Below are 13,838 nucleotides of genomic sequence, written 5' to 3'. Positions count from 1 at the left end.
CATTTTGTCTTGAAGTCACTCGATGGTGCATTCCTCTTTTATTATCTAAATACAAGTAAAGTGTAATGTAACTAAATGTAGTTTAATATAATTATATTACAAGTAGGGCAGGGTACTGTTAAATGGTAGCCACATTAGTGAACTGTTGCACTCGTCCATGTAGACGTGCACACGCTGGCTTCTGAAATGTTCAGCTTTTGTCGATGTTGCCTGGCACTAAACCAGTCAGCCAGGGTTTCATGATTATATGCTCCATCTCCACACCATGGAGCTAAAATACCGTCCACTTTCACAGCTCAACACGTCTGTATAAACTTGTGATCCGGCTGGAACACATGTGAGTCGCTTCCGTAGCCGCTGCAGTTTTGTCGTGTCCCGTGTGTTGGTTTTCACCTCGGAGGCGATGGGTTTCACCCGTCGTTCCTCAGAATCATACGCTTCAATAAACGTGAGAGCATTTAACGATGCACTGGAAACAACACATGATTCAATAAAGTGGGCTCTACCTATCACTACCATTCAGTTCCAGTTTGTAATACTCAAAATATCCAGTTTGGACTAGTAAAGGCTGGGGTCGCTACCTCCTATTGGACATTATATTTGCCTGGATTCACCTGAACTTTTAAAGGATCTATATCCTGCTATTTTAGCCATTCCAAAGTGAAGTATAGGCATGTATATGATATGTTGTACCTCTACCATTATGGAGCACTCATTTTTGTGATAAATATAAGTGTTTTCTGGAGGTATTTTTCAAACCCGGAAGAGACAACGCTTCGATTCAGTTAACTCCGCCCCCTCTCTCCGCACATACTTTACCGTAATATAAATAAACAGCAATAAGTGAAGTTACTTCACGATGCAGTTATACGGAGTTGACATCTGCAACACAGCTTCATAAATGGCTAACACACATGCTATTATGCTAACACACATGCTAATATGCTAACACACATGCTAATATGCTAACACACAAGCTAATATGCTAACACACATGCTAATATGCTAACACACAAGCTAATATGCTAACACACATGCTAATATGCTAACACACATGCTAATATGCTAACACACACATGCTAATATGCTAACACACACATGCTAATATGCTAACACACACATGCTAATATGCTAACACACATGCTAATATGCTAACACACACATGCTAATATGCTAACACACATGCTAATATGCTAACACACATGCTAACCCGCGTTTGGACTGACTCACCCTCTGCTCCATCGCTGTTTACATTATGGGACTCGCATTGGTTATAAAAGTTAATCCACTTTGGTTCAGGTGAAGGTTCACAAACATCCATCAGTGACAGTCACAGACAAACACCATTTTGGTGAAAGTCACTGAATCCCAGAGAAAAAAAACAACTTCTGACGAGTGGCCTCTCCTTTAGGAAGGTTGAATCATAGACTGTATAAACTCTCGTCCTCGTAGCCAAACGCGCTTCTTTTTCTCCGTGACATGATCGTTAGGTAAGAATAAAGAACAGGTGTGTCCAGTTATAACGAGCTCCATCTTCAGCTGCAGCGCAAACATGACTGATCTGTTCAGACGCTCAGGGATGTTTGTTTTGGCCTCAGCTGACCTGGAAGCACCTCGGGCACAGCCTTTTTATTTTATTAGGCCCGAGCGGCCTGCCGTCGCAAGGGCCTATTGTAATCGCAATCACAGCGCAGTGCGCGCAGCGCACTGAACCTAAGTGCGCGGAGCGCACAAAAACAGCGCGAAGCGCTGTCCCCATGTCAACCGTAAACTCACCATGTAAAACAGTGAAGCCCACACCAGAGGTGTGGGCCCTTTATACTTATTATTGCATTAAAATGAATGGGGGTATATAGTGTGAATGGGGGTATATAGTGGATGGGGGTATATAGCTTTCCAAAAATGTATAATATGACATCGTCGCGAAAGCGACGATATTGTTTTTGTCGAAAATATTATTAGGCCCGAGCGGCCTGCCGTCGCAAGGGCCTATTGTAATCGCAATCACAGCGCAGTGCGCGCAGCGCACTGAACCTAAGTGCGCGGAGCGCACAAAAACAGCGCGAAGCGCTGTCCCCATGTCAACCGTAAACTCACCATGTAAAACAGTGACAACCCACACCGAAGGTGTGGGCCCTTTATACTTATTATTGCATTAAAATGAATGGGGGTATATAGTGTGAATGGGGGTATATAGTGGATGACGAGCGCGAAGCGCTCGTCATCCACCCAGGAACCCCACGGGTGCGTGCGGATCGTTGAAAGCTTTCCAAAAATGTATAATATGATATCGTCGCGAAAGCGACGATATTGTTTTTGTAAAAAATATTATTAGGCCCGAGCGGCCTGCCGTCGCAAGGGCCTATTGTAATCGCAATCACAGCGCAGTGCGCGCAGCGCACTGAACCTAAGTGCGCGGAGCGCACAAAAACAGCGCGAAGCGCTGTCCCCATGTCAACCGTAAACTCACCATGTAAAACAGTGACAGCCCACACCGGAGGTGTGGGCCTTTATACTTATTATTGCATTAAAATGAATGGGGGTATATAGTGTGAATGGGGGTATATAGTGGATGACGAGCGCGAAGCGCTCGTCATCCACCCAGGAGCCCCAGGAGCCCCACGGATGCGTGCGGATCGTTGAAAGCTTTCCAAAAATGTATAATATAACATCGTCGCGAAAGCGACGATATTGTTTTTGTAAAAAATATTATTAGGCCCGAGCGGCCTGCCGTCGCAAGGGCCTATTGTAATCGTAATCACAGCGCAGTGCGCGCAGCGCACTGAACCTAAGTGCGCGGAGCGCACAAAAACAGCGCGAAGCGCTGTCCCCATGTCAACCGTAAACTCACCGTGTAAAACAGTGAAGCCCACACCGGAGGTGTGGGGCCTTTATACTTATTATTGCATTAAAATGAATGGGGGTATATAGTGTGAATGGGGGTATATAGTGGATGACGAGCGCGAAGCGCTCGTCATCCACCCAGGAACCCCACGGATGCGTGCGGATCGTTGAAAGCTTTCCAAAAATGTATAATATGATATCGTCGCGAAAGCGACGATATTGTTTTTGTAAAAAATATTATTAGGCCCGAGCGGCCTGCCGTCGCAAGGGCCTATTGTAATCGCAATCACAGCGCAGTGCGCGCAGCGCACTGAACCCAAGTGCGCGGAGCGCACAAAAACAGCGCGAAGCGCTGTCCCCATGTCAACCGTAAACTCACCGTGTCAAACAGTGACAGCCCACACCAGAGGTGTGGGCCCTTTATACTTATTATTGCATTAAAATGAATGGGGGTATATAGTGTGAATGGGGGTATATAGTGGATGACGAGCGCGAAGCGCTCGTCATCCACCCAGGACCCCCACGGATGCGTGCGGATCGTTGAAAGCTTTCCAAAAATGTATAATATAACATCGTCGCGAAAGCGACGATATTGTTTTTGTCGAAAATATTATTATTCTTTCTTTCTTTCTTCTTCTTCTTCTTTCTTCTTCTGCTCTTTGAGCAGGAATTTGACCCCCTGAACATTGTCGAAAACTCACCAAACTTTGCCCAAAATTCAGGTCCGGTGAAAAATTAATTAAAATGTGTGTTTCATATTGGGGAAAAAAAAAATGGCGCGACAGCGCCACCTACAAAAGTGAAAATACATTACGCCAATGGGGGAGGGGCCGAAGTAAACTTTGTCGTAGAGCGACGAGATTCGGTACAGACATTCGTCATGTGACGACAAAAAACAAATATTATTGTGGCCACGCCCCCTGACAAACCGGAAGTCCACCATTTTGACAGGAAGCCCGGAGAATGCTGAGTCAGCGTTTTCGCTGACATCGCATTTTAACGAACTCCTCCTAGGGCGTTTGACCAAATGAGCTCAAAATTGCTCCAGCTCATCTCGAGATGTGGGGCATCAAAAGTTATCCAAATTTTTTGGCTAAGTTTCACGGTTTGTTTGCGGCGAAGCCGCAATCTTTACGAAGTATTTTGCGATTCATCAAAAACTAAAAAACGCTCCCATTCGCACAAACAAACTCCGATTAAAAATCGGAAATATACATTTTATTGACCTTTCACCCCTGGACACAGCAAATGTGAAAAAGTCACACTGGGCGCGATAGCGCCCCCTCCAGGTGCAGAAGAAAAATTGCATTATGGGAAAAAAATTAGTTTGTCGGAAATGGATGAAATTCGGTACAATAATAGTTGATGGCGTCCCGATCCAAAAAGCCAATGAGACCCATATCGTATTTTGTACGGTGTTGCCATGGTGAATCAAAATACATTGCGTCCATGGAGGCGGGGCCAACGTCAACTTTGTCGTAGAGCGACGAGATTCGGTACAGATATTCGCCATGTGACGACAAACAAAAAATATTATTGTGGCCACGCCCCCTGACAAACCGGAAGTACGCCATTTTGACAGGAAGTCTGGAAAATGCTGAGTCAGCGTTTTCACTGACATCGCATTTTAACGAACTCCTCCTTGGGCGTTTCACCAAATGAGCTCAAAATTGCTCCAGCTCATCTCGAGATGTGGGGCATCAAAAGTTATCCAAATTTTTTGGCTACGTTTTACGGTTTGTTTGCGGCGAAGCCGCAATCTTTGCGAACAATTTTGCAATTCATTGTAAACTAAAAATTGCTCCCAGTCGTTCAAACAAACTCCGATTACAAATCGGAAATATACATTTTATTGACCTTCCACCCCTGGACGCAAAAAATGTGAAAAAGTGATATTGGGTGCGATAGCGCCCCCTCCAGGTGCAGAAGAAAAAATGCATTATGGGAAAAAAAATTAGTTTCTCGGAAATGGATGAAATTCGGTACAAAAATAGTTGATGGCATCCCGATCAAAAAAGCCAATAAGACCCATATCATATTTTGTACGGTGTTGCCATGGTGACGCCCGGGGGCCCCCATGTTATCTAATGGGACTGACACATAAATCTCACATTATACACCATCATGGCGCGTTAGCGCCCTCTGTCATTAGCGTGTGGACAGTAGTGATTGAAGTAAGGCCTGTAAGGGCTGTCCAATGCTGCGTGTGAAATAAAAACCATTATGGGCGCGCTAGCGCCCTCTGGAGTTTGGAACCATTATTCACATGGAGAGGGAAAAAACACACAGCATCTATGGGGGCGGGGTCAACGTCACATTTTAACGAACTCCTCCTGGGGCCTTTAACCAAAACATCTCCAGATGTGGGGCATCAAAAGTTATCCAATTTTTTCCCCCTATGTTTTACGGTTTGTTAGCGGCGAAGCCGCAATCTTTACGATGAATTTTGCAATTCATTGTAAACTAAAAAATTGCTCCCATTCGTTCAAACAAACTCCGATTACAAATCGGAAATATACATTTTATTGACATTTCACCCCTGGACACGATAGCACCCCCTCCAGGTGCAGAAGAAAAAATGCATTATGGGAGAAAAATCCTGATCAAGAAAGCCAATGGGACCCCTCTGTTAGGTGCGTTTGGACAGCGGACATGGAGGTACAAATTCCCTTGTGAAATGAAAAAGGGGGTTAGAGCCGTTTCTCACATGGAGAGGCTAAAATTTTACCTGAGAAATGCACTGTCCCCCATTCATACGTAATCTCATCGTCTCAAACCGTGACCAAACATATTGTTATTGCTGGAAAGTGCCACTCACAGTCACGTTGAGCTTATTTCTTTTACAATAATCTTCTTTGAACATTTATGGGAAAATATATTAATCTAATTTCATAAATGTTGACAGAAAATCCTGAACATTGTGACAGATTTTAGCCAAAAATCAAGACAAATGAAAAATATCTGGACTTTCTCTCTTCATGAGAAAGTCATGTGACGTCATTTCATGTGCTGAGAGAGAAGACGCTGGACCTTGGGACAAGTTTTCTTTCATATGGATAGGTCCAGCCATAAACCAAATTAAAATGAGTAACTGTGCCAATTTGACTTTAAATTGTAAGCTGTGTTTGTGACATCATGAGAACACAACTTAATGATGCAATTTTTTTTTTTAGAAGTAGAAAAGATAAGACAGATCTTTATACAATGGAACCATAGACCAGAACACTGATGGAGCTCACTAAAGTGCACTCAGTCTCTACCCCGTTCATCCCAATACCATAAGAAATAATCATAAACATGAGCTTATTTTTAAAGTACACCTTAAGTTGAAAAAGGATTACAAACGCAAGTGTTAATGCACTTTGGGCCATGTTTCCACTGATCGTGGGTAAACCTGTTCTGCATCCTGTTTGTGTGTGCCCTGGGAGTTTGGAGTCTGCCTGAGGAGAGAGTGGTGAAGAGGCAGTTTCCTGGGTGAGTGGGATCCTGCACTATGTTGGCTGCACGTGTGAGCAGTCGAGTGGCGTAGATGTCGTCCAGGTTTGGCAGAGAGGAGCCCAAGATCCTGTCTGCTGTCCTTATCACGCGCTGCAGGTCCTTTTCAGCAGCAGCTCGCATACCATGCTGGGCAGTAGTATGTATGCAAGTAGTATGCTTTCTATGGTAAAATGATAGGTGAAAGTGATCCTGAAAAGTGACCCTGCAAGTTGTGTAAAGTGCCGATTATTTGAAATAAAAATATCAGGTACAGGGACTTTAATAATGCAGGTGTTTACCCTCCATGTCAGGTCCTCACTGATCTGCACACCCAAAAACCTGAAGTCTGAGACCCTCTCCACCTCCACCCCATCAGTCCACAGACCACTGGGAGATGTTTTCCTGTTTCTCCGAAAATCAATTATGACCTCTTTTGTTTTGTTTGTGTTCAGAAGTTGCAGCTAAAATGGGAGGAATCATTATAAAAGACCTGACAGTATTTGACCATTTAAGAAAAACATGTCATGTAGATGTCGTCCAGGTTTGGCAGAGAGGAGCCCAAGATCCTGTCTGCTGTCCTTATCACGCGCTGCAGGTCCTTTTCAGCAGCAGCTCGCATACCATGCTGGGCAGTAGTATGTATGCAAGTAGTATGCTTTCTATGGTAAAATGATAGGTGAAAGTGATCCTGAAAAGTGACCCTGCAAGTTGTGTAAAGTGCCGATTATTTGAAATAAAAATATCAGGTACAGGGACTTTAATAATGCAGGTGTTTACCCTCCATGTCAGGTCCTCACTGATCTGCACACCCAAAAACCTGAAGTCTGAGACCCTCTCCACCTCCACCCCATCAGTCCACAGACCACTGGGAGATGTTTTCCTGTTTCTCCGAAAATCAATTATGACCTCTTTTGTTTTGTTTGTGTTCAGAAGTTGCAGCTAAAATGGGAGGAATCATTATAAAAGACCTGACAGTATTTGACCATTTAAGAAAAACATGTCATGTATCTGAAACACTAAACCTGCTCTGTGTCTGTGAGTTCTTTCATCTGCTGCCTTTGTAATTTGTCATAAAATTTCTACACCAGAAAAATAACTAAGCCTTGAATGTAAGCAAAATCAATAACAAGTGTAACAAAACATTTATTGAGTTGAATACTTCTTTAAATTGACATTGACAACACATTTATACACATGTTTCAAACAATAGCAACTGTCGCTTAAAATACAAACACAAAACATTTTCAATTTCTGTCACATTATTACAACATAACTACTTTTAAAAAAGCTTGTGAATACATTCAAACCTATTTACATCATACACAACAACAAAAAATGAGGATAAATCAGTGAAAACTTCATTGTAGTAATTTTATATTATCTGAACCACTCTTGGTCTGGCCTGTCACCTAGAACCTGTTTGCCCTGGGAGTCCCTACAGAGGCATAAAGCCCCTCACAACATAGCTCCTAGGATCCTTCAGGCGCTCAAACCTCTCCACCACGATAAGGTGGTGGTTCAAGGAGAGGAAAATTTATTTACATTATTAGTGTCATTACAATTGAATACATGATTTACATTAATAATACATTATAATATACATAACAGTACATAAAAATATACAATATAAATACAATACATACATTATTATTTGGCATGCATATATACATTACATAATTAATTTATCATTCGAGGGACCCTTTGAACCAGTCAGAATGGTTCAAGACCAGAGACAACAAACCTTACAGTATGTGTGCACGCATCACTGTAAGGTACAACACACAATAGAGTCCAAACTAAAACAGTAACAACAATTACAACCGAAAGCCCTAAAACTACAACGCCTAAATCAGCAAACACATGATCCAAAGCTAAGCAGTCTCTTCACAGACAGGTTTGTTTGTTCGCCTGCTTTACAAGTTTGGTTTTCCTCAGAAACCTCCCCTTCACATGATGTCACTGTGTAAAGGCTTGTAGTCTTCTAATGTACTTTTGTCAGACAAAATGGAAAACGTTAACTGCATGGTCACAGATAAGTTTCCCCAGTCTGACAAAATGACATTAGAAAACTACAAGACTGAGCACAGCTTCACCTAATAAAGAGGACGAGAGGAGGAAGACCAATATTGTAATGCATGATTCACAAAAAATCTGTCAGCAAAGAGAAAACCTCTGCAAATATCTATCTCAAAATACACCATCACTGATTCCATGATCCAACATCGAAGGCTATCATCAAAACGAAGCAACACATAAATATATACAACACTCAAAATGTTTCCAAAGACAAACACACACAAAAGTCAAAATACATGATTACTGCCAATTATAAAAATGTTATGTACAATTTTGACAAAGAGTCAAACCCTGAATGCTCAATAATCAAGAGAGAGGAATGAACTGCTTGGGGCATGATGAAAAGGCATGGGAAGACAAAGTTGTAAGCAACAAAAGACAAGTCACATGTAAGGAACAATGTGATGAGCCGACACAACAAACAACAGCTGTCCATTTAAACTATAAAGTAAATTTAATCTAAACGCGGCATTTCAACGCACTTCCCCCTAAAAGAACAAACGATCCCTTCATGGTCGCTAAAGTATGTTGGCACGACTGAACAGTCAATGTCATACTCACTTGACTTCAGATAAAAATGATCAATTAATGTCCCTCTCTCAGTTGTGGGAGATGTAACGTATTGAACATAACCTCTTTCTACCATAAAATTGCAGAGACTTTTAGATTTCAATACGTCGTCATTAAAATCTCCCATCACAGCCACAGTGGCACAATGTGAGCTCAGCCAATTCAAAAACCTGTCAAAGTTATATTTGAATAGAGACATGGGATAAGACGGTGGCCGGTAAATTACTGCTATGATGATTTGATGCTCTGCAAAATAGTTAACTAAACACTCCAAATCGAAATCTCGTACTGTGATTTCATAGTTAAGGTTTTCCTCACAGTACATGCCAACTCCACCGTACTGTTGGCCACGTAAACTAACCAACGCTGTGTGGTTACTGCGCTGGTAGGAGATACTACGGGGACGACTATGGAAGGTATAACCTTCAATTTGACAACCATCAAAAGATGAGTCTACAGATAACCATGTCTCTACCACAGCGATACAGTTAGGCTGCAAAAGCTGTGTGCGTGAAGCTAAGTCAGACACATGTCGGGCTAATCCCTGTACATTCATAAAAAATACTGTCAAAACATGTGCCTCTTGTCTGTGCCAGGGCAAACTGTCGGCCACGAAGGGAGGCAGGTTCTCTAACGCGGCTCTAATGTTGTCCTTGCAGTAAATGGCCTTTTCCGAAAAGTCTTGAATTACAAGACCCTCTAAACTCCGGACGCGACTTAAGGCCACATACGCCTGACCCGCGGTAAATATTTTCTTCAGGGACACCACAGCTTCATCTACAGTTACCCCTTGTACCTTGTGTACTGTACAGGCCCACGCGAGTTTAAGCGGAAACTGTCTACGCCTCTCGGTGCGTTTATTCACCTGTTCTTCAGCTGGTCCTATGCGGGTAGAACCAGTCAGGTCTGCAGGGGTACGGGTCTGTTTCCTTGTCTTCGCGCCTACTCTATCGTCATCAAATTTCACATAAATAGCTAAAGGAAACCTCTTGTTCTGGGGATCTTCGACTATATAGGTTACAATGCCACATACCCCATTTACTAGACCGTCAGAAAGATCTATGTTTTTACAAAGCATAACACGTGCATTGACGCCGATATGCAGTGCCTCCGCCAAACTAGGTTTCATTTTTTTGGACTTATGGAAACACAGATGACCATGGAGTTCCTTAATTTTACCGGAGCCCTTATCAATCCCAAAATCCCGCGCCTCTATGGTCATCACCTCTGAACAAACGCTACTAAGCTTTCTTAAGTTATATTCCCCAACATGAACCCTCCTCGCGAAAATATGCAATACGTCGGGCTCTTCGCCTGTTTCACGACGCTTCAATATGTCTATGTCGCTTTGGAGCATGGGTGTCCCTCTCGTGCGCACTCTTAACCGGTTTAAGAGGTCCGCGAAAGTACTATCCTGTTGTCTAACAACAGTTTTTAATTCCACTACTTTAAACAAATCGTTGAAAAAATCGACGCCTACATTTTCTTTATACAGAACCTCCCCCCCAACAGGAGCTAACTGATAAAAATCCCCAACTGCAATAACGCAAACGTTTCCAAATTTAATCTCCTCATCCGTCTGTTTAATTTGACCCAAACGACCGTCAATCCACTCAAACACCCTTTTGTCAACCATCGATATTTCGTCGATTACAACAATTTCAACATCGATGTATCTAGCGCGCAGTGTACTTAGCTTTTCCTCTCCGAGCTTACCATACTTTGCTGGAGGATTCGCAGGGATAGAAAACGTCGTATGGATTGTCGCCGCCTCTAAGTTATACGCTGCTATCCCGGTCGGAGCCGTTAATAAAACACTAATGTTATCGGGACTATGACAAATAGGAGCCAATAACCGCGACGCTTCGTACTGAATAGCCCTAATCAGGTGACTCTTCCCGGTGCCAGCTCCACCTGATATAAATACGTGCAATGGCTCAGGGTTGTTACCGGCAACCTTGTCTAAGCACCATTGCCGTATTTTGTAAAAAATGGACAGCTGTTGCTCATTCAGGCTTCGCACAAGTGCGAGACCCTCTGGACGACTCATGACATTTGTCCTCTCCAAATGACAAATGTCCTCGTTCCTTACAGCTAAGTCAGGGATGGGCTCTTGCTCATGCTCAGAGAGGACCTCCTGCAACATCTCCCTAAACTCCTCCTTCGACTCCAACCTTTCAACTTCCAGCTCTGGGCAGAGATCGGCCCATGCCTCTTCCAAAAGCTCTTCAGAGTTCATTGCCTCTTGGATCTCATCCAGATCCTCAGCCTCCACTTCAAAACGACACCTATTCGCATCAACGATCGCCTTCACCGAATGCACCGACCCGTCACTATAGCGCACTTCCCCATTTTCATAAAAGTCCTTATATGTTTCGTATGGAGCCGGCTTAAGGTCGGCTTCATCGCGATACGGTAAAAACAATTGAAGGATGTTGAGATGGAATAACTCTGAATCTTTTGTCTCTGAAAACCGTGCATACCTAACAATTGCAGGCTTGGTGTTCTGCCGTTTAGCGACAGCGCCTAAAGAATTTTGTAAAGGAATAGCCTTTTGACATGTGTCTGTTTGACTAAGTACACGGTATTCAGATACAAAAGAAGCAATACACATATCATTAAAAGTGCTATCGTTTGGCCTACTCTTAAAGCGATCTATAATGTTGGTCATCCAAATATCGTCCGCAGCCGAATCACCATCTAACTGACTGATAGGTTTGCTCAATCTAACAATGTTGTTTCCCGTCGGAATGAATTCTACTTTACGTGAGAATTCCTTAAGGTGCATGTTTGTAACGCGATAAACAGCTTCCTGCGCAGAGACATCACGGTTATGCAAATAAACGCGTCCTAACTTTTTCAATGCCTCTTTTGCACTAACATTATCTTTGGAAGCTTCTTTTTGGGCAGCGCCCAAGAGCAAACCCATCTCCCTCTCTGCCTTAGAAATATATGAAATTATATAAACTATACACGCCCACGCATCTACAACAAACTGAATATCCATATTCGCATCCCAAGCATCCAACAATTTCGCATTATAATTATTAATCCAGACTTCCTTAATCCCCCGCTTTAAAACTACATGAGTGTGACCACCTAAAGCCTGGTACACCATTTCAAACGAGTCCTGTGTTAAACCGGCAGCTGCAAACAATGACTGTACACTATCAATGGGAACATTCTCATCTACAATAGCATCTTTAAGTGCAGTCATAAACGCCACAGCTTCCTCTTTAGGCATAATCGGTTCCTGTTCCGGGTCTACTTTTTTAATAAATGTGCGCATGGACGGAGGACGTGGGAAATTAAAGCGACACTTCTTTTTTCCCTTTTTACAGGTTTTTGAGTGACGCTTTGAATGCTGCTGCACTGAAGTAACTTTTTCCAATAATTTTGGATCAGAGGGTAATTCACAACTAATGTACTTATCAATAAAGTCAATTACCTCCTCGTCTGTATTAACTCCGAGCTTGGGAGCGTCTCTAACCCAATATAAACAATGGACGTGAGGGCTTCCGCGCTGCTGAAACTCTACACGATAAAAGGAATCTATAATTTCGCCTATCGGGTGAGCCGGGGACTTCAGGACGGTATTTTGAAATCTATGCCACCGCTGATCAAACATACGGGCGACAGTTGTGGGGTGGCGACGCAAAAGATCACATCTGTCTGCCCAATTTAAGTCCTCTACGCTCCTGGTACTACCTTCTATTTTTAACAGTGCCTCGAGGACTTCTGGCCAACGCATATCTGCCGAACTAAATGAACAAAACCATGTTGGAATACCCAGCTGGCGCACCATCGCGATTAAGTCTTTGAGTGTGGCTTGCCAGTATGGGGGCGTGCCTCTAATAGGCTTTAAAAAACGATAACCGCTATCAAACTGTAATAAATTTTCCAAAGATTCTTCATCTGCAGCAGCATTACCCGAACCCTGACACGCGTGTCCCTTTCGCAAAGCTATGGAGACCTTCGATACAACCTGCTCTACTTCCAACATGTACAGAGCCATGAATAGAAATTTAAGATTGCGCGCGAAACGACCGTCCGCGTGCAATAACCTGTTAATGAAATACCGGCACAAAGTAATACGAACAGGCCTACGGGTGTGAAACGTATTACGCCCAAAGGGGAACTCTTTTGGGAAGCATTTAGCCTCATTTTCCTTATCAGTGAGCAAACTAACTGGACTGTTCCCCTCTGCCGGAGCCAAATTCAGTACACCCTGGAAGTAGTGGTCAAGAGCCTCCTGAGCCATATCTGCAGGCATAAAGAAGGTGTCCTGGAACATACAATGACGCTGACGGTCATGGAGATGCTCATCATCTAAATCTTCATCCTGTCCCTGTGCTGCCTGTCCCTGTGCTGCCTGTCCCTGTGCTGCCTGTCCCTCTCCCGCCTGTCCCTGCCCCTTCTGTCCCTTCGCTGTGCGTCCCTTCGCTGCGCGTCCCTTCGCCGGCCGCCCCTTCGCCCGCCGCCCCTTCGCCCCCTGTACCTGTGCAGCCCCCATCTGCCCCTGCGCCGCCTGTCCCTGTGCTTCCTGTACCTGTGCAGCCCCCATCTGCCCCTGCGTTGCCTGTCCCTGTGCCGCCTGCCCCTGCGCCGCCTGTCCCTGTGCTTCCTGTACCTGTGCAGCCCCCATCTGCCCCTGCGTTGCCTGTCCCTGTGCCGCCTGTCCCGGTGCCGCCTGTCCCGGTGCCGCCTGTCCCGGTGCCGCCTGTCCCGGTGCCGCCTGTCCCGGTGCAGCCAACATCTGCCCCTGCGTTGCCTTTCCCTGTGCCGCCTGTCCCTGCGCTTCCCGTCCCTGTGCAGCCCCCATCTGCCCCTGCATTGCCTGTCCCTGCGCCGCCTGTCCCTGTTCCATCGGT

General features: G+C 44.2%; 1 protein-coding gene across 1 annotated transcript in view; it reads right to left on the bottom strand.

Annotated features, from left to right (window-relative positions):
• The window catches only part of poc1b (POC1 centriolar protein B), a gene marked incomplete at its 3' end in the record, with an annotated part of 379,874 nt that overhangs the window by 301,364 nt on the left and 64,672 nt on the right, over positions 1 to 13,838 (bottom strand). The window lies entirely within an intron of this gene.

The sequence above is a fragment of the Gobius niger genome (assembly GCF_951799975.1).
Source record: "Gobius niger genome assembly, chromosome: 7".
In the NCBI taxonomy this organism is placed as follows: domain Eukaryota; kingdom Metazoa; phylum Chordata; class Actinopteri; order Gobiiformes; family Gobiidae; genus Gobius; species Gobius niger.
The sequence above is the reverse complement of the archived record's forward strand: the minus strand, read 5'-3'. Positions and strand labels throughout refer to the sequence as shown.